Genomic DNA, 23,578 nt, shown 5'->3' on the forward strand with positions numbered 1-23,578 from the left:
CTCCTGGCCATTATTGCCGTGAGTTGTTTGTAAGGATCACACATTTGCCTAAAGTGAATACTGTTTTTATCCAGCCATTATTTGTAGGTGACATAGTACATACATAATAATTGCTTCTGCTTATTAATCTTTAAACAGTTTTAATGCTGGGATGACCACTGAGCATGACTACAATTAGCAATTTTCTGCTACATTTAGCCAAATTCTGGGTATGAGGCTCCACAAATAGCTTTTCTTTTGAGAAGATATGCTTCATTTGAGTTACCTAAGAATTCTGCCTGCTGTCTGATTAATGGTTCTCAGACTGACCACACTGTGGATTCTATGACAGAGATATATTTCTGGATCACACACACAAAAAAGTGATTAACCCTGTGTTTAGTCAATAGATGCCATTATAGCCATGCCACATGTTAGAAAAATAGACGCCATTATAGTCATGTCACATGACTTCCCATGTAAATCTACAAACAAAGGGGACACCATTTAGAGATATCCTATGTCTCTTCTCATCCAGGGGACCACACAGACTTTAGTCTACACGACTAAAGGAAAACCAGCGTGGTTCCTGTCACAGCATCATTATATTTTCTCCACCTTTCAGCATCTCTGGAGGTCCTATTCACCAGCCTAAGGCTTCTGGTCTCTAAGATCTCATCATTCATTCAAGCATTCCAAGCAACACCAAGGAGAGGCCATGTGAGGACACAGCAAGAAGGGGCCGTCTACCAATGAGGAAGAGAGCTTTCAGCAGAACCCAACCAGGAGGGCATTTTGGTGTTGATCTTCTAGTCTCTGGAACTGCGAGTGAGGAAAGAAATGTCTGTTGTTTAGCCCTACACCACCCCCCACCCCAATTGGTGGCATTTAGTGATGGCACTCCAAGCTGACCGAGACCACATCCAAGCCCAATTCTACCAGCAAATTCCAAGTTCAGTGAAGATGTCCAGTCTCAAGCATTTTTTTAACTTCTTCTGAAGCTTGAGGGATCAGTTCCTTTCTGTAACCTAAGAGATATGATATCTTTAAATACACAAGCTTAATGTCTATACAAAGAAAAATCTTTTACAGGAATTTTGCAATTATTGTTTCTTCCCCTATTACAGTCTGCATAATTAAGATTTAAGACGGGGCACTTGCAACTTAGTGGAATTTACTTGAGAACCATGAACCACCAACATAGTGTATTAATGCCGTGTCTTGCGACAAGAAAGAAAGTGTTAATTACCTAGTGATTTCTGGGGTTCTTCATACCTGCAATGTGGGATTTCACCCAGTGTCTCCCCAAACACCTGCCCGCTCTCTACTGTGGATTAAAATACGTTTAATGAATGTCGTGCTTTAACTAGGGACTCAGGCATTCTCATTCTGCTCCTGTGTACGGCCAAGGCTGGCGTCGAACAGCCCTGAAGTTTTCAGGCTCTAATACCCTCTTTCACGAAGGCATTATCCAAGATTCTTCTCTAAGGAGAACTGTTGTCATGTTTTCTAAAACCCACAAGACAGGGAAATGGACGGGTCATTTTGTTTTATCTCCTCATGAGCGCTAGTTAAAAGGCTTTAACAAAAAACAATAGCAGAGCTCGATTATCCCTACGGTAAAATCTGTGAAGCTGTTTCAGCACACAAATATGATTTCTTCAGCAAGCGTGCTCTAACAACTGCATGCATTGTTGAATTCTTGAAACTGTCCTTCTCACTCCCCCTGAACTCCACACCACCAGTCTCCTGGAATGTTCTCAGGATTTAGAGCACGAAGCAAAATAGGAAAATTTATCCCTGAAAAGTTGAGAAACACAACAGGCATCGAACTCACTGAAGGGTTTAATGGACAGAGAGATTGATTTGATATCCTCACTAAATGCCTCTCTTTGCAGGAACACGGGAGTCTGTGACTGTTTTGCAAACCATCAGGAATAATTGTGGTTACAATTTTATTAGTAGCTGGGGGATATAGTTATATTTCCTCCCATCTTGATTTTCAGGCAACTTTGCTGCGGAGTTTTCTGCATCTTAATTTGGGAAATGAGCTCAGAGCACACCCGTGCCGTTGTGCATTAACGAACGCACACTGGTCGGCTAGGCATTATTTACAGGAAATTCTTGACACACCCTTCGTGTTTTCAAGACCTCGCCAGCTAGACTGAACAGGTCTCTTTTAGTCGTGCTCTTCAAGGCAAATATTTGCATTTATTTAAAGTGTTTTATTCCCAGGGTACCTGGGTGGCTCCGCCGGTTAAGCGTCTGATTCTTGGTTTCGGCCCAGGTGTCGTGGGTTTGAGCCCCGCATCGGACTCCATGCTGACAATGCGGAGCCTTCTTGGGATTCTCAGTCTCCCTCTCTCTCTGCTCCTCCCCGACTCATGCTGTCTGTGCCTCTCTCAAAATAAATAAATACATTTAAAAAATAAATAAAAACAAAGTGTTTTATTCCCCTCACACAGGGAATGAAATGTGGGAAAACAAATATTCTCACTCGAATTAAAGCCTTGTAACACCGTGCTTTTCAAATTTATAAAATCGTGTTTTCAGGGCCCTTAACTTCCCTTGTTTTGTTCTTTCTCACCTGTGAGTTTTCATCCTGCATTCTGAGGCCCTTCAGGTTATATTCTGAACATATGAATGACATGTCTGAAGTCTTAAGCATCTCTCAAGCACTGGGTTTTTTTAAGACATTCAAGCCTCCTGTGGGAATGGAAGTACATTTTGTGGCGGGGAGAGGTGCCAGGCAGGATAGAATCAAACTATCTCTTCTCCACAACATGTTAAATGCAACCCCGTCTTTATTATCAGGACAACCTGACTGTGAAGTTGTACTGAAATCAAACTAGTTGTGTATTAGAAGAATAAGAAATATTAGCATTAGATACCCCTAAAAACAAGCCATGTTGTATTAGCTTGTATTAGCATCAGCATTAAGTTGTATTAAATCGAACTTGTATTAACATTAGTATTTTGGAAGAACTGGGGATTGTTAAAAATAAACAAAACAGGCTCATAATGGAGTCACTTATGCTAAGCCTCATGTCACCAAACTGAGGCTGAATTACAATTTCAGCTCACCCAGAAATAAAATCTTAAAATAGTTTCGGGACTCTTCTATGCTGGTCACCCGCTCAGCATTAGTTAGGTAATCTGCCTGATGGCCCACTCTGATCCCCTACAACGAAAGTAACCCTGCAATAACCAATCCACTTCTTGCCAAGTACGACGTCCTCATTCCTGCTTCCTCTGCCTATAAAATCCCCTGCCTTGCATACCTCTTTGGAACCTCTTTCTACCTTCTAGATTAGATGCTGCCCACTTCACGAATCATTGAATAAAGGCCGTAAGAGCTTTAAAATCTACTCAGCTGAATTTGGGTTTTTAGCAAAATGTAGCAGTCACGTCCACAGATTTTGAATCAGAGGCATCTGGGTTCAAATCTAAGTGTAACCCCACATAGGACGTTGGGTGAGCTATGTCACCTTTCTCTGTCTCATCTTGGCTGTTGTTGATCTGTTAAGGGGAAGTGGCGATAAGCATATCTATTTCATAAGGCTTCTGTGAGAAGTGAAGTTGAGGAAATGTGAAGAGGGCTTAGCGCAGGCTCACGCTGTGGAAAATGCTCACTGACCCAGCAGCAGCTGCAGGGTAAGCTCCTGCTTCAGGGGAGGTTGAATCACTGCTGAAAAGGCCATTAGCATTACAGTGGGGGTAATAGAGCAGGAACTGTTTATTCCCCGGCTCGAAAGGGATTTAATAAATTGAAGCCTGCAGTATACATCTTGTTTTCTCTTAATCTTAGCCCAAAGCCCTAGAGGGCTGGCTCCCTCTGGCCCTTTATCCGCCAACACCCTAGATTGCATGGCCCTTTAAAAATACACCCTTCAATATACCAGGTCAGAATCCCAAATGAGGACTTCTCTGCCTACTCTGCCTGTACCCTGGCAGCTGAAGTTGGCTGAGGAAACACACATAGTGTCATCCTGACTGCCACCAGTTTCAATTCTTGCCCTGCACACTCAAGTGAGCCCTCGGGGCCCCCTCGCAATCCCCCCACGTTTTCCTAATCCATTTTTCTTCCGCTCCCTTATATGATGATTTCACATCTTCTCTTTGTTCCTCAGAGCTGCCACGCCCGGTCTCTCCTTTTCATCCTAATAATCTTGCTTCCTGTTTCAGGGAGAAAATCATATTAATCAGAGCAGTTCAACGAGCTCCCACCGCTAACAACACTGTCCTCTTTTCAGTGCCTTTTCTTCATGGGCGGACCGTCCCTCTCTGCCCCTGTGCCAGGCTGGCCACTCGGCTTGAGCTCTGGATCCAGGCTTCTCTCACCTACTCAGGCCATTTTTCCAGGAAGAGTCCCTCTCCTCTGCATTATTGCATGATGTCTCTCTTGTATCATTTTTAGCATCAAAAATATGGTGCGCTAGCACATTTTTTTAAAAAGTTCTCCCTTGACCTCCTGTAATCTTCTGGGTACTGTACAGCCTGCTTTTAGGCAACCAACTTGAGCAATGGAAACCCGAGAAAGGTAGAAGGGCCCCCAGTGACCCCTTGGCCCATTAGGCAACCCACCTCAAAATATCCCTAAGCCCTAGCTGACCAGTGGGTTACTTTTACCTGGACACACGTACCAAAAAAGGAAAATTCCATATGCTCCCATTCCTCCTCACCTTCCCCCTTAACTACGCCCCCCCCCCCCACCACAGCCTCCTGGCAGACTCTCTCCTTTGCTGTCCTGCCCACTTCCCCTTGCAGCATATTCAGTAAACTTCTAGCCCTTTCGTTCTGCCTTGGTTGAATTCTTCCCACTCCCCTTGCCTCTGGCCTCCACCCATCCTACAGGTACTACCTGTTTCCTTGTATCTTTTAACGGAAAAAAAAATTGAAAACACTTGTCTAATTTCACTGCTTCCACTTACTCTGGCATTAGCCCTTGAACTTGCCGAACTTGATTTTGTCAAGGTGACCAAGAACCTCACATTGGCAAACCCAAGGAGCAGCATTTAATCCTTGCCTTCTTGACCTATCAGCAGTATTTGAGTCAGCTTAGGACTCCCCCTTTTCCAAACTTCTCTTTCACTTGGCTTCCAGAACACCATCATTTTGGTTCTTAGATGGTACATGATGGGTAGCTAGTTTGTACAAGCATACCCTGAATGTCCTTGTTAATCACTGGTTGAGAATGTAGTAACCCAGTCCTCCCTCTATATTCCCGTCACTTAGAATTTGCAGCAGGATATGTTGTTCAGTGTTCAAGGTCAAGGGCTATGGGGGTGGCCAACCTGGAGCATCTCTCTTGTGACAAAGAGTGTTCAAGTGTCATGCCTTAAGCTCCTTAGAAACCCTGGCCATGCAAGGAGAGGGAGGACCACCGATAGTAGCGAGGGGAAGCTACTGGGACATCAAAGCTTGCTGTACATGGTCCCCAGCAGTGGAAGCTTAGTCCAGGCAGTAGCTTCTGGACTCCTTGTATGTAAGTCCCTCCAATAAACCTATGTCTGGTTACTTTCTCCAGGTCTTTTTTGTGGCCTCACTGGACCGTCACCCACCCTAGTCCTAGAGTCTACTGGGGTGCAGCTGCATGGTTCTCCACTTTAGTGCCCGTCCTGACCCTCAATCTGCATAGCTGGTGGTTCCTCATCTCCTGAGGGCTCAGGATTCAATGCCTTTGGGACTCTGTCTGCAAGTATCTATATATACACAACTTCCCTTGGTGATCTCACCCATTCTCACTGGCTTTCAGTAATGTACAACTGACAGTTCCCAAGCATGTATCCCCTGTCTGGAAATTGAAAGGGACCAGAACACACCATTTTGGCATATTGATTATTTTGAATAAAAGCTATTTGGGTAACAGCTGGTACGAGAAGGACATTCTGAGCTTCCTTTGCCTCCCTGAAAGCAGGAGATAAATCTCCCATGTGAAAGTACCGGGTAGAAGGCATCTTGATCACCAGACAGAGGAATTTTAGGGCCAAGAAGACTGTATAAACAAACGTTGTTACTTCTTTATCAGTTTACTACCCCAGGCCCAAACCCCTTTGTCTTGTCAAGTTTTCACAAAGTTACTGTTTCTTTCTCTAAAAGTTTTAAAAGCTGCCTGCTTTGGTCACTTCTTTGTGTTTCATATATTATAAAATTAATTTTTTTCTTTTATTAACCTGCCTCATGTCCACTTTATTATTACACCAGCCAAAGAGCATAGGAGGGAGAAAGGAAACATGTTTTCACCCCTGCAACTTCTCTTCTGATCTCCAGATTTACATACTCACTGTCTGCTGGATGTGGGATCTCAACATTAGCATACCTAAGTCCAGGCTCCTGATTCCTGCTCACCCTCCCCTGCCCCATCCCAATTCTGGCAGTTGTCCCCAGGTCATTACATTAAAGCTCTTTTCATGCAGTCGCTTAGGAAAAACAAACTAACAGTCACAAAAACTCTGCTATTCTCTCATATGCAGCACACTCTCTATCTTTACAGGGCCAGGAACTCTGGCTATCTCTACTCTCTTCCTCCTGTTCCAGCCTCCATCATCTCTCACTTCATTTAATGAAACGCCTCCGTGTTGGATTCTCTGCCTCCACTTTTTCCCTTTTATTTCCCTCTTCACCCGCTTAGTCTCTCTCCTTACAATAGCCAGTAACCCTTTTAAAATATAAGCCTGATCATGTCATGCCCAAAATCCCCTGTCGACTTTTCACTCAGTAAAATCCAAAGGCTGTGGCAATGGCTCACAAGCACCTCCACAAGCACCCCCTGCCCCCCTCCTGGACAGCATCTCCTACACAACAGACTCAAAAACACCAAGCAAGCCCAGATCCCAAGGCTTTTCATTTGCTCCTCCCTTCGCCTAAGATGGTGGGTGGGTGACAGGGCTTACTTAGGGTCACCTTAGGTCTGCACTCAAATATCACCTTACCGTAGGTGACTTCTTTGACCATCTTATAAGATAGCCCTATCATTCTAATTCAGCACCACCTGTTTTCCTTATGTGGTTCTATTTTTCTCCATTACACTGGCCCTACACTTACTTACTTTGGTATTTACTCCCATAGAACGTGTGCTCACAAGAGTAAGAATCTTGCTGATTTTCATAGTTTTATCTTCAGTGGCTAGAACAGCTAGGCACATAACAGGAGCTCAATAAATATTGTATGGAAGCTTAAATGACTAGTGTAGTCTCTAACTGCAAGTCCCTAACTTGTTTGGAGTTTTTAGACCAAGCATGTGAGAATCCTAGGGTATGGAAGATCATTAGAAGTCAGAGAAAAATGTGTCAAATTAAGAATAAAATTGTGCATGTTCCTTGCATTAAAAAGAGCGGTTTTGCTACTGGGTATTTACCCAAAGAAAACCAAAACACTGATTCAAAAAGATAGATGCACCCCTATGTTTATTGCAGCATTATTTACAATAGTCAAGATATAAAAGTAAACCAAGTGTCCATTGATAGACGAATGGATAAAGAAGATGTGATATATATAAATATATTATATATACATAATATTTCATTGTATGTATGTGTAAACGTAATGTGTACACAGATGCATAGAATGAAATATTACTTAGCTATAAAAAAAAATGAAATCTTGTCATTAGTGCCAACATGGATGGAGATAGAGTGTATTATGCAAAGTGAAATGAGTCAGGCTGAAAAAGACAACTACCGTATGATTTCGCTCATACGCGGAATCCAAAAAACTAAACAAATGAACAAACTAAAAGTGGAAACGGACCCAGAAATACAGAGAAGAAACTCGTAGTTGCTAGGGGGGATGGGCAAAATGGGTAAAGGGGAGTGGGAGGTACGGTCTCAAAGTTACGGAATGAATAAGTCATAAGGATAAAGATAAGAGTGGTGTCCCTACAGTCGTGCCATGAATGTCAAGGTGTATGAATTCTTGGGAAGGCACCTGGTGACTTTCTACATTCTACAGAGCAGGTTGGCAAGCTGGCAGATACCAGAGGCTGAGGATAAGTGGTCACATCATCCGCATCACTTTAAAGTAGGTTCGCCTCAGAAGAAAGCACTATCTGCGAGGTTTCCAAGTGGTGCTGTCGGGGAAGAGCTACAAAGAGCTTGTTTGGCACGACTCTCTTGTTTTCCTCTAAGTCTTAAAACCAAGGCACTGGCTGTTGTGAACTGTCTATTCAGGGAACAGCCTTGGAGATAGTAGTGTCTCTGTGCAGCAAACAAGAAATTTACTTACAGTCCTGGAAGATAGAGGGGTGTGTTTCCTTGGAACAGAGGTCAAACACGCCTACTCCCCGTTATGAAAACACTTGGGTTTTGTGGGTCCTTTTCTGTAGTACAACCCACTCCGTTGGCTGGTGCCCTCTGGTCTTGATGGTGTGGCCCTGTGGGAACCAAAGCTCAGGAAACCGGCAAAAAAATGCAAACTCTCCTGCTGCTGTTGCTTTAGGTAATAATTTATCTTTCATCTCTGACCTGAAGTTTCATGTCATCTACCAAGATCTATGAAGTTGTGGCAGGCTAACTTGGTAGCTCACAAGTAGGGTGATATTTCAGACCACTCATAGTCCTCGACAGTTTTGGCAGTGAGGGTAAGATGCTGACGAGGACACGCCTTGCTAGGAGATGAAGAATGAGGACCTCACGGGCTGATGAACGCCATGTGGGGGGAGTCTATGGGAACTGGTAGTGAACCTGTTGACACACTGAGTGATCAGTTGGACTATAAATGGTCCTTCACCATTGACCATTAATGAGGGGAAACTGGGGAAGTGGTCACAGGCTGAGAGTAGTAGGAAGCAGGCCAAAAACAATTGCCTAAGTGGTATGTCATTGTAGTTGACATTCCTCCAGGCAGAGAACTTCCTTGAGAGCATCGTGGCCAGCCCGCACCCACTGCATCGTAAGGGGTAAGGTTCATCCCAGGCAGGTGGAAGTTTCCTACCCTTTTCAGGCAACACTTACAGAGTTGCGTGTCTACACGGAGCATGAGAAGAGGGAGATGTGAGGCTGCTATGAGGAGAAACTAAGCTAATTCTTAGAACCTTGGCTGGTTCCCTTGGGATGTCAGGGTGAGGGGCTTGTAAAGGAAGAGTGGCAGCAGCTGGGCCATCCCACAGCCCAATCTCCCCTTCGGTCTGTGATGCCAGCTGTAGACCTATTTGAGGACAACAGTGTAGGCCTCAGAGGTTGGCTTGTTGTTGGGGTGGGGCATTTTTGTTTTTGCTTTTTTGTAGTGGATCCTGGCCGCACTTAGAAAGTGTTAGCCCTTTCCGGCAGATCTCTCTGACACAAAGTCCTGGGGCGACCATGGAAGCGACATTGACCAGGATCCTGGATTTGCGCACCTGGATTGGATTTACAACGCTGATTGTGGAGACCCAGTGGAGAATGAGAAACTGACCCACCGGAATTTAAGTGAATTTCTGTGGCCAGCCCCACCACAATGGAAAACTTCCCTCGCCCTTATGTGGAGATGAGGCGAGAGCTTAAGAGATGTTAGTGTGGGAGTAGAGTCCCAGGTGTCCCACATGAAAGTAGACACCATTAAAAAGTGGCTGCGTGGGAGGCCAGCGTGAGTCAGGCTGCGTGCAAGCTTAGTGGTGGTGCTGCTGCTGCGAAGCTGCAAGAAGGTGATGAGGGAGCGCAAGGCAAGCTGAGGGCAAAGCAGGAGCTAACACCCTGCACCGCAGCCCCCTCCCAACCCAGGAGCTAAGACTCCCCAAGGAACTCATGGCTGTCTTAATGCTAACGTTTGCCAGAGACTGAAAACAACCTTATCTTGACAACGATAGCCAAGCTCCCAGGATCCTACAATTCTTCTTTAACATGCAGAAAACGCTTTAGAGACTTGGCTTATCTCTATCCTCCTCTCCCTCCACAAACTTACATGTATATAATCAGTCATTTCTCACAATCCCAGTGCGGATCTTTCTGCCCACGGGTCCTGTCCCTGCGCTATAGTAAACACGCCTTTTTGCACCGAAAACATCTCAAGGTTTGTTCTTGGCCATTCGCTCTTGGATGCCACTTCATATCCCATCAGTGGGGCTGCTGAATGGAGGGGCTCCCCACTACAGAGAGGATCTCACCCCCAGGGAGAGAGTCCTGGGTGGGGTGAAAACACTCGAAGTTCATGTGGTTGAACCATTGCTGCTGCTACACTGCTCAAAACTGAAGGTAAATGGAAGCCTCGGTGAACGGCACGGATCCTCCCTCTTTGTGCTCCCCCGGTCCTCCAGTGTTCTGTGCGGACCTCAGCTCCGCTGAGGAAGCCTATTAGAGGTAAGTTGAAGTCCCCTTCCCCAAGGGGGAAATCAAAGACTGTATCCACCCACCTGAGTATGGTTAGGAATTTTGAATAGGGAAGAACTTAAACTTTCATGGCTTTTGGATATAGTTACCTCAGGCATAATTGTAAACAGACCAATGGGAAGAGAAGGTGACTAGACGCAGCTGACCAGGTTTGGAAAGACTTGACAGCGGGGAAAGGGAGCTCATGGAACCTTGTGTGCCTCTTCTGCGTTGTGTCGTTGTTCTGTTTCCACATCCCTTTGTACAGTAGAAATTGATGTGGGATCATTGTCCTTCCCTGTCCCATGGTGCCAGGGGCGCCATGATTGGAAAGAGCCACTTGTAGAAAACCTCTAGTGGAACCTGGAAGTTGCTCCCCACTTTGCATCCCCGTCTTCCCCTGGCTGGCGTCACAGAAAGAGGACAGCAGCTCAGAACAGGGTGAGAAAATCACAGTCTTGATGAAGGACTTAAAAGTAAGGAAGCAAACTAAGAGCTGCAACAGCTGAATACAACAACAGCCTTGCACCATCAGCAGGAAAATTTCACAGGAGCTAGAGGTTTGCAGCCAATGGTCACCGGTGGAATTGAATTGTTGCTCCCACAGCCTCAGCCGATGCAGACATTTTAAGAGGAGTCGAATCCCTTACACAGACCGGTAGCTCCTGGTATGTCTTGCTTCTTAAACATGTAGGCCTGGCCCACTGATGGTTTGGCTGAGGTGACACCCACTAGCATAACTAGGCTGCTGGGGCTATGTAATCTCAGTAGTGGCTCTGCAGAAAAAGTATGTGGTTCACTCCCGTCAGTGGACATTACTCAAAGCCATTTGTGTAGGTCTGGCTGCTATAATCCTTGGTGAACTCTGTTATACTCGTACTGACTCGGAGACTGTTCCCAATGGCGGGACTGTTTGGTGTGACATTTGGAAAACTCCAGACTAGCAGACTAAAAATACCCCTTTCTCAGGTCCAAAACTGGGGAAATATTCATAACTGCTTGTCAGTCTGGGCCACTCATGTAGACACACACTAAGGAGACTGAACTGGATTTAAGCACCAGATTGTCACTTCTGCTTCCTGGAGCTATCGCCATACTGGGCGTGGTAGCACATCCTCCAGTATACGCTGGGTACCAAGGAAGGGGCTCTTTGTTTCTGATGCAGATACAGCTGGTGCAAGTCAGGCTTGCGACTCGTGCTGAAAGCTTATCTCCAGATCGGGGAGGGTCACACTGTTGGGAGTGTTGGTCCCCTCTACTCCTGGAAGACTGACTTCATTGAACTTTGACCCTCTCTCAGGACTGTTGATGGTTCTTCAGCATTGTTGATGTATTTTCAGTTTGCATTGTTGCTGTTCCAGTCTGTTCATCTGACTTTGGGGCATTCTTTGGGGTAGACAGATGGCACTCAGCTGGTGGTATAAACCCAAAGGACAGGTTGGGACCACTGACCTCAAGCAGTCCCTCCCAAAGAAGAATTGATGACATTATCCAAATTGAACAGCAAACCCTAGCATTCACCAGTCAGCTGGGAAGCCACGTTAAAGGCCCTGCAACCTTTGCACAAAAACTGGTATAGTTACTACTTGGAGTCACTCTAATGTCCACAACATTTTCCTTCTAAACACCATGTCTCCCCTGCTCCATGCTGCTTATACGAAGGCAAGCATTTCTTACCTCCTTCCTGAAAACGTGGTGACTCATCCCTTATAGGTAGACCTGAGAGCTCTCAGATGACAGATCTCTCCCAAACGAGGCCACCTTGCTTAATGAAGAGGCTTTCCTGGAGGAGTAAATGACACATTATTTACTTGCAACCTGCAGGCAGTAACCTGTACACGGGGAATTGTCCAATTAGAAATGTTAAAATTTGTCCCTGGCTATAGCTCAAGTGATCAGTGATGTCAACCTGGCCCCGGAAGACCATCAGGTCAGTTTCTGCTCACTGGCCAGGGTTGTGATGACGACAGAATTGCCCAATACCTTCTGCTTGTGGGCCGAAGCAGAGGGTGTGCAAATGCTAGTACGTCCTGCTGTGCATGGATCAGTGTTTCAGCCAGATAGAAAGGTCAGTACAGAGATTTAGAGAGAAAGCTATCTGGCCTTCTACAGTAAACTCTGATGGCCTATGGGATTCGTTTGAATGATTGCATCTGGGATTCCAGAGGCCATGATTAAGATCACTACTGCTGCTTGGAGTCCTGTGGCTAATGGTCTCAATAAAATGCTACATAAGGTGAAGGATTTGTCCCAGTCTCTATCAGGGAGCAGAGCGGCTGTCAGAGTGGCATGTGGAAAGTTGATCAGAAACCAGGATGGGATAGCAACGAGGGGCAGATATTGTTAGGAGATAAATCTTCATGAGCCTCTCACATTCCTGTATATCTTGTAAGGCCCTGATTTCCCTTTGTTCTGGATGGGCTTCTAAAGGATATTTGTACAGACAACAGCCATGGAAGACAGAGATAGTTTGTCTTTCTGGAGCAAAGGGCAGACATAGTCACCGGTATAATAAAGGTAATGTTTCCCTTGGGAGCAAAGAGCTAATGTGTTCACTGCCCACTCTAAAAAGCAGGGGTTCCGAAAGGTTAGGGGTCCTGTCCTGTTATTCAACCGATTGTATGTGGAGGCATCCTCTGGCCCTCTTTCTGTTGCTTTCTTGGAGTTGGAGCTTGGAAAACAGGCAGAAAAAGTAGAGTTGCTCCGGCTACAGTTACTACTTTGAGTAACAAACTGTCCTTGATGGTGAGGAATCTGATGCCTTCTACCTGCATCTGTGAAAATATGTCAGGCAAACTTGTGAGCTTGCAAGTGGGATAAAATGGCAAATTCTTGACAGTTCTCGATGATAAATTCCAATGAATCCAAATATGCTAGAGCTGTTCCGCTGTTGGGGAGGAATCATCACTTTTACACTAAAAATGTAATCTCATTTTCCAGTTAAGGGGAAAGATGGAAGGCCCAGTGGCCACCTCCCTAGATAGAGTTGGTTAGAAAAATAAGAGCTTTTCTACTGGCTGTGTCCCTGTAGGAAAAAGTTCATTCACAGAAATGGCTGCGTTTTCAGAAAAGGGCGATGGGCAAGGAGAAAAACGCCGAACCTGGCAGGGCACGACTGTCAAGGGCCAAGATAGTGTTGTAGTCCTGCAGCAGACTGTGTGAGGGCCATTATACAGCAGAAGGTATGGTGTTCCCAAAGTGCCACAACTGAAGTTCACAGTTCATTCACTACCTAACGACCGACTGGGGTCCCTGGCTCGCTGAGGGGGAAAAGCATCAGGAATGACAGGCAGCACTCAGCGTCTCCAAAGACCTTTGTGTTTTTTGACCCTTCCCCTTCTTCAGGAGGGAAGATCTTGGACCACCCTACCCTCTCCTCCTCTGTTCTAGCCACACTGACCTCTGTTTTCCTCAAACACGTCAACCTTTATCCCTTCATCGGGCCTTTGTTTGAGCTATTCCTTCTGCCCGGAGTATTCCTTCCCATGAACCTTGCAAAACTAGCTCTTTGAATGCATTCAATTCATTCAACAAATAGTTAGTGGGACCCTAGGCATGCCAGAGTTTTTCTATAATGTGAAGATAAATCCATAATAAAACTAAACAACAAAAATGCTTTTAAAAATCCTGCTCTCCGGGCACCTGGGTGGCTCAATCGGTTAAGCATCCGCCTTCGGCTCAGGTCATGATCTTGCGGTCCGGTATGCGAGTTCCAGGCCCCCTTAGGCTCTGTGCTGACAGCTCAGAGCCTGCAAGCTGCTTTGCATTCTGTGTCTCCCTCTCTCTCTCTGCTCATATTCTCTCTCTCTCTCTCTCTCTCTCTCTCTCAAAAATAAACTTAAAAAATTTTTTAAAATAAAACTAAAAAAAAATCCTGTTCTCATAAAACTTATATTCCAGTGGAGTGTGGGAGGGCAGAGAACACACGATATAAATAAATGAGACCTACTGTGTGTCAGTTAATGATAAAAGGAGAAAAATAAAACTAGCAAGAAAGAAAATGGCAGGGTAAGAGTGCAGGTTTTAGATAGGGTGTAGGGAATAACTCAGAAGTAACATTTGAACAAAGAACACAGGAGGAGGGTTTGAGTCATAGAAATCTGGAGGAAGACAGCTCAAGGAAGAAAAAAATCCGAGACGCAAAGGTCCTCAGGTGGGAGTGTGCTATGCCCTGTTCAAGGAATAACGAAGAGGCCAATGTGGCTGGAGCGAAGTGAGAGAAGGACGGCAGAGGAGGAGCTAAAATCCTCAAGCCCCACAGCCAGGTATCGGTGAGCTTGCGGTCATTGTAAGGACTTGGGCTGCCACCGTGCAAGGTGAGATGCTGTTTCTATTTGCAGGCAGGCTGGAGTGACCACTCGATCGATCAGGGAGAGAAAGAAATAGGAAGATGGAGGAGAGACAGGGGAGCAGAGCTGAAGCCATCTCAAGGAAAGCCAGGCAGCAGAAAAGCCTTGTGCAGGAGCCCAGGAGGCTCGTCCAGGGCAACAGGGGAAAAGGCAGCTTAAGTGGGTAGATGGCACGGTGGCCCCTGGAGAACCCCTCTTAGGACTGCTTCTATCTTCCCAGTAAAATGAAAGGCTGGGGCCTCAGCAGAGAGCGAGGAAAGGAGGTATTGGGGCTTTGGAAAAGAAGTTGGTATGAAATGGACTAGAAACATGTTACTATGATCGCCGACAGCATCAACGGCCCCGTAGAAATCTGTGATTGTGAATTTCACGTGAGACTCCGTCAGCATGGTCATGTGTTTCTCTCCAGGCTAAATTCAGCTGTAGGTACAGCCGTGAAACAACCTAGTCTTTGTTCACATCTCAGCTTAAATGTTGTATCCTCAGAGACCTCTCTCTCCTTGACCCCACGGCAGCCACCCTGACCTCCACCTATTTTAATTCTCTGCATAGCGTGTGTCACCAGTTTTCTTGTTTATTTGGTTGTTTGGAGGCTACCCATTTCTCATAGGGAAATGTGAATGTGTTTTCCACCTCATTCCCTGCTAAGTTCTGAAACATTGCTTGGTATATATTAGTTGTGTGATAAATGATGAATAAATGGTCGCTCCCCTTACAGTGTATGTGTGTTGGAAGTCGGTTAATAGCAGATTGACTTACTTTCTAAATCATAAATCCAGACTGGAAGGCAAACCTCTAACCCATAAAGCACAACACTCTCTTCATCCAAATAAGATTGATAGCCCTAATGGAAACGTCTATAGCCTTTTTATATTCAAGAATGGAAAGTCTTGGAGACTGTTCAGTATTTAATTTTTTCCCTCAATAGGTGAGATTTCATACGGGGGGAGGGTGGAAGAGGAAGTGATGAAAGTTGGCCACACAGATGATGGCATAGAATGAGATTTGTTACTTGAAGCAGTTTATAAACTAGAGTGGAATAGCATGTACCTATCTTACCATGAAGATGAGAAAAAATACATATAGCCAACAGAAGACCCATGGTTTTATCAAGAGGTCAAACTAGTATATTTCTAAAACTGTGAATGGCTGAACTCTCTGACTTCTTACCTTCAATTGTTTTTATTGTGTAAGATAAAGGATTTTTTTTTCTATTTCAGCACTAGCAGTGGTGTGAAATTTATTAGGAGAAATTTAGATCTAATGTAAAGGGAAAAAAAAATAACAAAGCTGGCCAATAATGGGACAGAATTTCTTGAGTGGACCCCCCAGTTCTGTTATCCAAGCAGGAACCAGATTAAGTGATCTCTAGCATAGGTTTAAAATTAAATCTGTGCCATGCAATCACATTGGGATATCTGGGTATATAAATATGAAAAACAAGTCAAAGGGTATGTTCTATTTTGGTACCTGAATGCTAGGATTACCAGTATTTACCATAACACACATTCCTATTTAAAGGCAAACAAGGCAGGGGTGGGGGGTCGGCTGTGCATCTGTGTGCACCTGTATAACCAATACCCTGGACTAAGAAGGGGCTATCTCCAGTTAGCCTGTTTTTATCATGACATTAGTATCTGTCCTGGCAAATGGACAACCTGAAGGAAAGACAGATTCGGTAAAGGTAATTCTGCTGGTGATTCTCATAAAAGATTTAGTTGGGGTAAGGTTGTCAATTTTTTTTCTCTTCTAAGATAAAAATCTCTCTTTTTTTTCTTTCTCTTTCAACCCCACTTCCATCAACCAGGTTGAAGTTCATTAATTTTATCTCGAGTATTCCGAGTTCCTCCATAGCCGCCCCAATCTAATCTATCTCCACATGGCAGTCAAAACGCTGTTTCAAAAAAAGCAAATCTGTGCCTCTCCCTTACTGAAAAATTGCCAGGGGCTTTCTGACAGACTTAGCACCAACTCCATAATGGGATCATGTTGGGAACCCCACAGATGCCTCTAAGTACATTTCTGCCCACCCCCTCTTTTCATTCATGACCTCTCAGCCGTATTGAACTAACCTCATGCTCCCAGATAAACCTTGGTTCTCCTCAAGTTCCAGTTTCTTCCAGGAGTTCTCATCGGTGTGTGTTGCCTGACCCCCTCCTGATATCACAAGGCATTTCCTGTCACTCTTGCCCTTCTGAAGGTGGGGTGTCCTTCCTTCGTGTCACATTGCCCTATCATTTTCTTTTCTCACTGCCGTCTGCTTTTCTTTTTCCTTATCGTTCATAAACTCGTCCAAAGCCGGGGCTGTATTTGTCTTGTTCCTTCTTGTAGCCCCCGTGTATGTCATAGTGCGAGGCTAAGGGTAAATGCGCAGTACGTCTCTGTTGAATGAATGATTTTTGGCTCATTATAATATATATGGAACTGATTGTATTTTATTGAAAAGTCTGCATACATAATTGACACGCACAATCACAAGTGATGTTTGTTTTATTTTTGTTAGGATGATTTGAATTTTCAGAATGTTTTTCGTCCCTAAAATTTCACGGTTTCATTATGTTAATGGCCTTAATGAGGCATCTCCAGGAGATCCTCTGTCAATAAACTTGTGAGCTCTTTCTTAAGACTGGCTGGCCAATCAAATGAGCCTACAATGAAAAGGTAAACATAATGTTACCAAAGTGGACTGGGTTTAGACAATAGGAAACGCCTTCTTGGAGATGGTATTTTCTGTTACTTGATTGTGCGAGACTGGAGGCTTGGCTCTTGTTCACGTGCTTAACATAGGGCATCCGATCCATGTTACAGCCTGCTGAACACTGCACACAACCACTGAGATACACACACACCTTCCTCCTCCTCCGAGCCAGCGACAGGGGGTGCCTCAGTGGACTCCGCAGAGGCAGGTATGAGGGCCACAGAAAACACCAAGCGGTTTGTCGCCTCCCACTCTGAGAAAACGTGGATGATGTTATTCGTTCACAGCTCTGGGCGTGCTTGAATGATGACACTGATTCTGTTTCCTGGAAATGGCAGGAACTTTATTAAACAAACATATGTGGCGCTAAGCCTGAGGGTAGGAATTCCTGGCAGCTGAGGAAAAGGGGAGCCACGGTCTGCCAACGCCATCTGTTTCATTTTCCTAATAATCGAACACCTGCCAGTGAGACTCGTCTCGGATCCCAAAATGGCTGAGCGTTGTAGAAACGTCAACAATAACTTCTTTCAGGGCCCTCGCTGTCATTAGTAGGAGAGTGGCTTCCAACTTACCCTTTGGCTCTAAAACGGTGAGGATGCTGGTAACTCTCAACGATACCCAGGCTGATGTGAAGTCTGGTTTCCCCAGTGCCTAGAGCATTCTTGGTGCACTGTGAAGTAAGAGAGGGATTAAGGAAGAGGCGTCGGAGGGAAATTAACCTTTCACCTGATTGTATTCTTTGTTAATGTTTCCATCAGTTTCCAGATAGGCTGCTTGGATGAAGGCTCGGTTTTCTTTTTTTTTTTCTTTTTTTTTTTAATTTTTTTTTTTCAACGTTTATTTATTTTTGGGACAGAGAGAGACAGACGATGAATGGGGGAGGGGCAGAGAGAGAGGGAGACACAGAATCGGAAACAGGCTCCAGGTTCTGAGCCATCAGCCCAGAGCCCGACGCGGGGCTCGAACTCCCGGACCGCGAGATCGTGACCTGGCTGAAGTCGGACGCTTAACCGACTGCGCCACCCAGGCGCCCCAGGCTCGGTTTTCTTTTAAGCAGCTTTAAAATTTGACTCTTAGGTAAGCCTTTCCCTCCCCCCACAGGGAGGGAAGAATGCCTGTATTCTAATGTAACACCACGATTTAGTTTTGTTAATGTCTATTTTATTTACATTTAGTTATTTTAGGCCAAGTTATTGGAAGCAGAAAATTTCCCCCAATTATTCTCAGCTGTTTTCCTCACAGCCATGGTCTCTTAAAACCCTCATCACCCTGTAAAGGTGAGAACTAACTACTGAGGGGAGAGGGGGTGAGGCCAGGCAGTTCAGGGGGGTTTGGAAACATTCCCCCAAAATTTGCATACCCATCCTGAGTTATTCTTTATGAAAGAGCAAATAGAGGAACCCTCTGAGGAAGAAGAATTGATCTTTTGTGACTATATAACTCCATTCACCTCTGCAAATGGAAAATGGTAACTTTCCTTAACACTAGGGTTCCTGACTAAAATTTATGCAAGCATAAATTCTTTAAATTTTTTTTTAACATTTATTTATTTTTGAGACAGAGAGAGACAGAGCATGAATGGGGGGAGGGCCAGAGAGAGGGAGACACAGAATCTGAAACAGGCTCCAGGCTCTGAGCGGTCAGCACAGAGCCTGATGCGGGGCTCGAACTCACGGACTGTGAGATCGTGACCTGAGCGAAGTCGGACGCTCAACCGACTGAGCCACCCAGGCGCCCCGATAAATTCTTTTTTAAGCATTAACAGCTGTTGCTGTTTTATTTGTTTATTTTTAAAAGTTTGTTTATTTTTGAGAGAGAGAGAGAGAGAGCAAGCAGGGGAGGGGCAGACAGAGAGGGGGACAGAGGGTCCAAAGCAGGCTCTGTGCTGACAGCAGAGAGCCCGACGCGGGGCTCAGACTCACGAACTGTGAGATCATGACCTGGGCCAGAGTCAGATGCTCAACCAACTGAGCCACCCAGGCACCCCGCAAGCATAAATTCTTCAAAGAATGAGAAACCGGGGTGCCTGGGTGGCTCAGTCGGTTAAGTGTCTGACTTTTGATTTCAGCTCGGGGTCATGATCCCAGGGTCCTATGATCAAGCCCTGTGGAGGATTCTGCACTGAGCATGGAGCCTACTTAAGATATTCCCCCCCTCTCTCTCCCCTCTCCCCCCCTCCTCCCCTCTCCCCCCCTCCTCCCCTCTCCCCCCCTCCTCCCCTCTCCTCCCCTCTCCCCCCCTCCTCCCCTCTCCCCCCCCTCCTCCCCTCTCCCCCCCTCCTCCCCTCTCCCCCCTCTCCTCGCCTCTCCCCCCCTCCTCCCCTCTTCCCCCCTCTCCCCCCTCTCACCCTTCTCTATCTTCTCCCCCTTCTTTCTCTCCCCTCCCCCCTCTCCCCCTCCCCCTCTTTCCCCCACCCCCTTCCCCCTCCCCCCTCTTTCCCCCTCCTCCTTCTCCCCTCCCTCCTCTCTCCCCCTCTCTTCCCCCTTCTCTCCCCCTCCCCTTTCTCCCCCTTCCTCCCCCCTTCTCCCCCCTCACTCTCCCCCCTCTGCCTTCACTCCCCCCTCTCCACTGCTTAGACTCACTCTCTCTCTAGAGAAAAAAAAAATGAAAAGGAATTACTTGAACTGTGTTTTTAGTATTAACCCTGGGAAGTAGGTTCTATTTTCAAAGACTTTCAGTCTAGGTAAAAGGTGAATAAGCAGTGTAAAAACAGACATATGGTGATCTGATTGGCTTTGCTGTGAATGAAGATTCAGTGCAGGAGATGGCTCTTCAGAGGTGAAACATTAAATTTTAATCCTGTGGAATATATATTAGAAGAGGAAGAAGTGATTGGTCGTCGTGAGGAAATAGACAGCAGTCACTAATATTGGCCTGATATTCTAAAAAAAGCTTTCATTGGCAATATAAAATCCTTTCAAATATAATTTTCTTGAAAGTTTTACAAGACTTTGACCCAGACACTCCAAGAAATATAATCAATAATAAACATATAATCTGTTGGCAGGATTTCACACAGATCAAATCATCATGTACTTTGTCCATTGCCTTTCCTATTTCTTGCCTAGTTTCATTATCGAAGATTGGTTCCAATCCACTGTTAACCAGCACATTGATGTTTCTTTCTGTAGTGTATATGATGCTGATAGTAAAAGCAACTTACTTACCTTACTTTTGAAGCCATGTTGAAAAATATCTCCAAATTTAACACTACATGTATAAAAGAAAAATTTTTTTTGAAAAAGACATAAGAGATAGCCTAATTTTAGCCACCGCAAAATTCTAAATTCTAGAAGGACATCTGAAATATCTGGAGAGTGCTGCATTTCTAAATTTTGAGGTGCAGGGTAATGGGGTGAATGAATAAGACAAGAAAAAAAATATATAACAAGTAACAATATAGATCAAAAGCCATTAAGCTTCGTGACTCCCTTTTTACCGTCCCTGAACCCCGTATCATCTAATTCTACCATAGTCTCATTTCTAAATGGTTTTATATGTTTTAAGTCTATCTACTTTGGTGTACATGCATGTGTGTTTGTGAAGACTAAGGGAATTAGCAATGTGTCATGCTTTTTTCCCCCTTCTGTTAGACCTCCCTGATTAGTTCTAGGTTTTTCAAAAGGAAAGAAAATTACTGTTGCAAATTCACATCAAAACAAGAACCATTAGCTTGCTCTCTGTCATTTTCAGTACTTTCTATTCAACTTCCACACTCTTTTATCTTTTATTTTTTGAAAGACACATTAAAATATTTTGCTGTAAAAGTTTGACAGGGACATATTGTGCCTTTAAGATAAATGTTTTCAATTCATAGACATTTTTAAAGGTAACATTTAGTAACCTTTACCTCATTAAAATTGTGTCATAAGGTCTGATAAACTTTGTTTCCAAAGGTAGTTAACTCTTATCCAGGCCTAGCTTGGAACTTGCTAAAGCCAGTCTCAAAAACACATGATATGCATGAGAAAATATTTGACATGGTATGAAGATACACTTATTTTTCAATTCAGGATATAAATGAGATGTTACAAATATTGTGAAAATAACCAGGAAAGTACTAGATTTGTACTATGGAAATACCAGTGAGAAGTTTTAAAATAAAAAAATAACCACGTTTCCAAAATAGTTTCAGAAATCCAACATGGCCTGTACATTGTCTTCTCATCCCAGTCACTAATGCATTAGAATTTCTTGCAAGTTTTATTTTATTTTGAATCCTGTGGAAAAAACCACTTTAGAGTTAGAAGGACCTTAGCTATCATTTGACGAAATCTTTGATTTTATAGATTAGAATGATAGCTTCACAAATCGCCTTTTTTTCCTCCTAAGGTGATGTGTGTCTGTGGTATAAAGATGATGAAAGTTTTAAAATTGCTGACCTAGGGCTGAACTGGTGATGGTTGTTTTCTGGTTAGTATCATTTTAAAGCTACTTGTCCAATAAAAGACTCAGCATGTTTTTGTTTTGTTTTGTTTTTTGCATAGACAATTTGTTACTCTCTTTACTTAACTGTAATAATAACCACATACAATTTTTTATTTTAGTCATTTTTCACCTAACAGATTTTGATGAGCATATTTCACATCTTTATATCATTATAAACTTTTCTTTATTTTTTTAATTTCTATTTTAGAAAGCATGAGTGGGGATGGGGAGGGCAGAGGGAGAGAGAGGATCTCAAGGAGGCTCTGTGCTCAGCACTAAGTCTGACACAGACCTGGATCCCACAACCCTGGGATCATGACCTGAGTTGAAATAGAGTCAGATGCTCAACTGCCTGAACCATGCAGGCACCCCTGAAGTTTTCTTTTTTCATAAAAATGTTTTAGGGGCGCCTGGGTGGCTCAGTCGGTTGAGCGTCCACCTTCGGCTCAGGCCAAGATCTTGCAGTCTATAAGTTCGAGCCCCACATCAGGATCTGTGCTGACAGCTCAGAGAGTGGAGCCTGCTTCAGATTCTGTGTCTCCTTCTCTCTCTGCCCCTCTCCACTCGCACTCTGTCTTTCTCTCTCTCAAAGATAAATAAACATTAAAAAAATTTTAATGTTTTATAGGCATTATGAAAGTAATAGAAATGTGCATTGAAGAAAATCAGGCTACTTAGCCAATTACCCACCAAGGCTGTCTAGCGCAGGGGAGCTCTCAGTGGGAAAGGACTTGGGCTCCACTCGAAGCTCCTCTGCATTGACTTGACTCCCCATTAGAAAGAATGTAATACCTTTGCAGATAGAAAACTACGTAGGAAAATAGAAATTCTTTTCCTTGTATTAATTTCAGCCAACTCAAAAATGGACCCAACTTACCAATATTAATTACCAGGTAGGCACTCACCTTCCCAGACCTTTGAAAAATATATTTAGGTATAATATTTCAGTTATTACTTTAGAGTAATTGAAGAACTTGGCAAAAACCTATTAAAACTATAATGGTATAAAAATGTAGAGTCTCTCCTAGTCTCCTTTACCAGTAAACCTTCACCCTGTGTCTCAAGTGTCTATCCCATAGGCAGATACTTTCATCAGAGCTTATTGAATCATTTCTTTAATGACCATGTTTCTAAAGGAGTTTTTTACTTTCCATGTCTTGTTTGGTCAAGTTGAGGTGCTATCAACAGAGTGACTAATAGACTAGACAGTTAGACATGAGCTGGAGGCCAGGCCTGTGAGAAATAGGTTTTACATTAGAAGTCCTGTGGGCGGGGCACCTGGGTGGCACAGTCGGTTAAGCCTCCGACTTCAGCCAGGTCACGATCTCGCGGTCTGTGAGTTCGAGCCCCGCGTTGGGCTCTGGGCTGATGGCTCAGAGCCTAGAGCCTGTTTCCGATTCTGTGTCTCCCTCTCTCTCTGCCCCTCCCCCGTTCATGCTCTGTCTCTCTCTGTCCCAAAAAAAATAAATAAACGTTGAAAAAAAAATTTTAAAAAAAAGAAGTCCCGTGGGCACGGCATACTGATTTGTGGCTTCTAAGACCCCTCAACATCCTGGCCTTGTGCTTTCCAAGACCCAGAGCCTAACAGATGAAGAGCCACAGATGCAAAATAAGTGTTCTTCCCTTCCACCTCTGCCCCAGCATAACCCGAAGACTTAGTATAATGCATTTACATTGCAGTTTTAGACCCCTCAGTGGGGGAAGGCAGCCATGACAGTTCTGGTACAAACCTTGTAGTGTCAAAAACGTTCCCTCCCACCCTGTAGATGGAGTCCTTCAAATGACTGGAAGCAACCTCCATTAGAGACCACCCGGTCTGTGACCCAAGACCCCACTCTTGTAAA

General features: G+C 44.5%; 2 long non-coding RNA genes across 4 annotated transcripts in view; one reads left to right on the forward strand and one right to left on the reverse strand.

Annotated features, from left to right (window-relative positions):
- LOC123385173 overlaps positions 1-23,578 on the forward strand; it is a 227,087-nt gene that overhangs the window by 108,370 nt on the left and 95,139 nt on the right. The window contains exon 3 of one of the 3 annotated variants that reach the window (XR_006597336.1): positions 5,507-6,151. The exons of 1 other annotated variant lie outside the window; for it this stretch is intronic. This is a non-coding gene — a long non-coding RNA (uncharacterized LOC123385173). Of the gene's footprint in view, positions 1-604; positions 2,269-5,506; positions 6,152-23,578 lie in introns of those variants that run through there. One more of the 3 variants, XR_006597335.1, reaches the window with a different exon arrangement.
- LOC123385174 lies at positions 16,687-21,967 on the reverse strand. The gene is made up of 3 exons (XR_006597338.1): positions 19,926-21,967; positions 17,879-17,976; positions 16,687-17,631 (listed from the first exon to the last, which is right to left on the reverse strand). It is a non-coding gene; the product is annotated as an uncharacterized LOC123385174 (long non-coding RNA).

This window comes from Felis catus, chromosome B1, assembly GCF_018350175.1.
Source record: "Felis catus isolate Fca126 chromosome B1, F.catus_Fca126_mat1.0, whole genome shotgun sequence".
NCBI lineage: Eukaryota > Metazoa > Chordata > Mammalia > Carnivora > Felidae > Felis > Felis catus.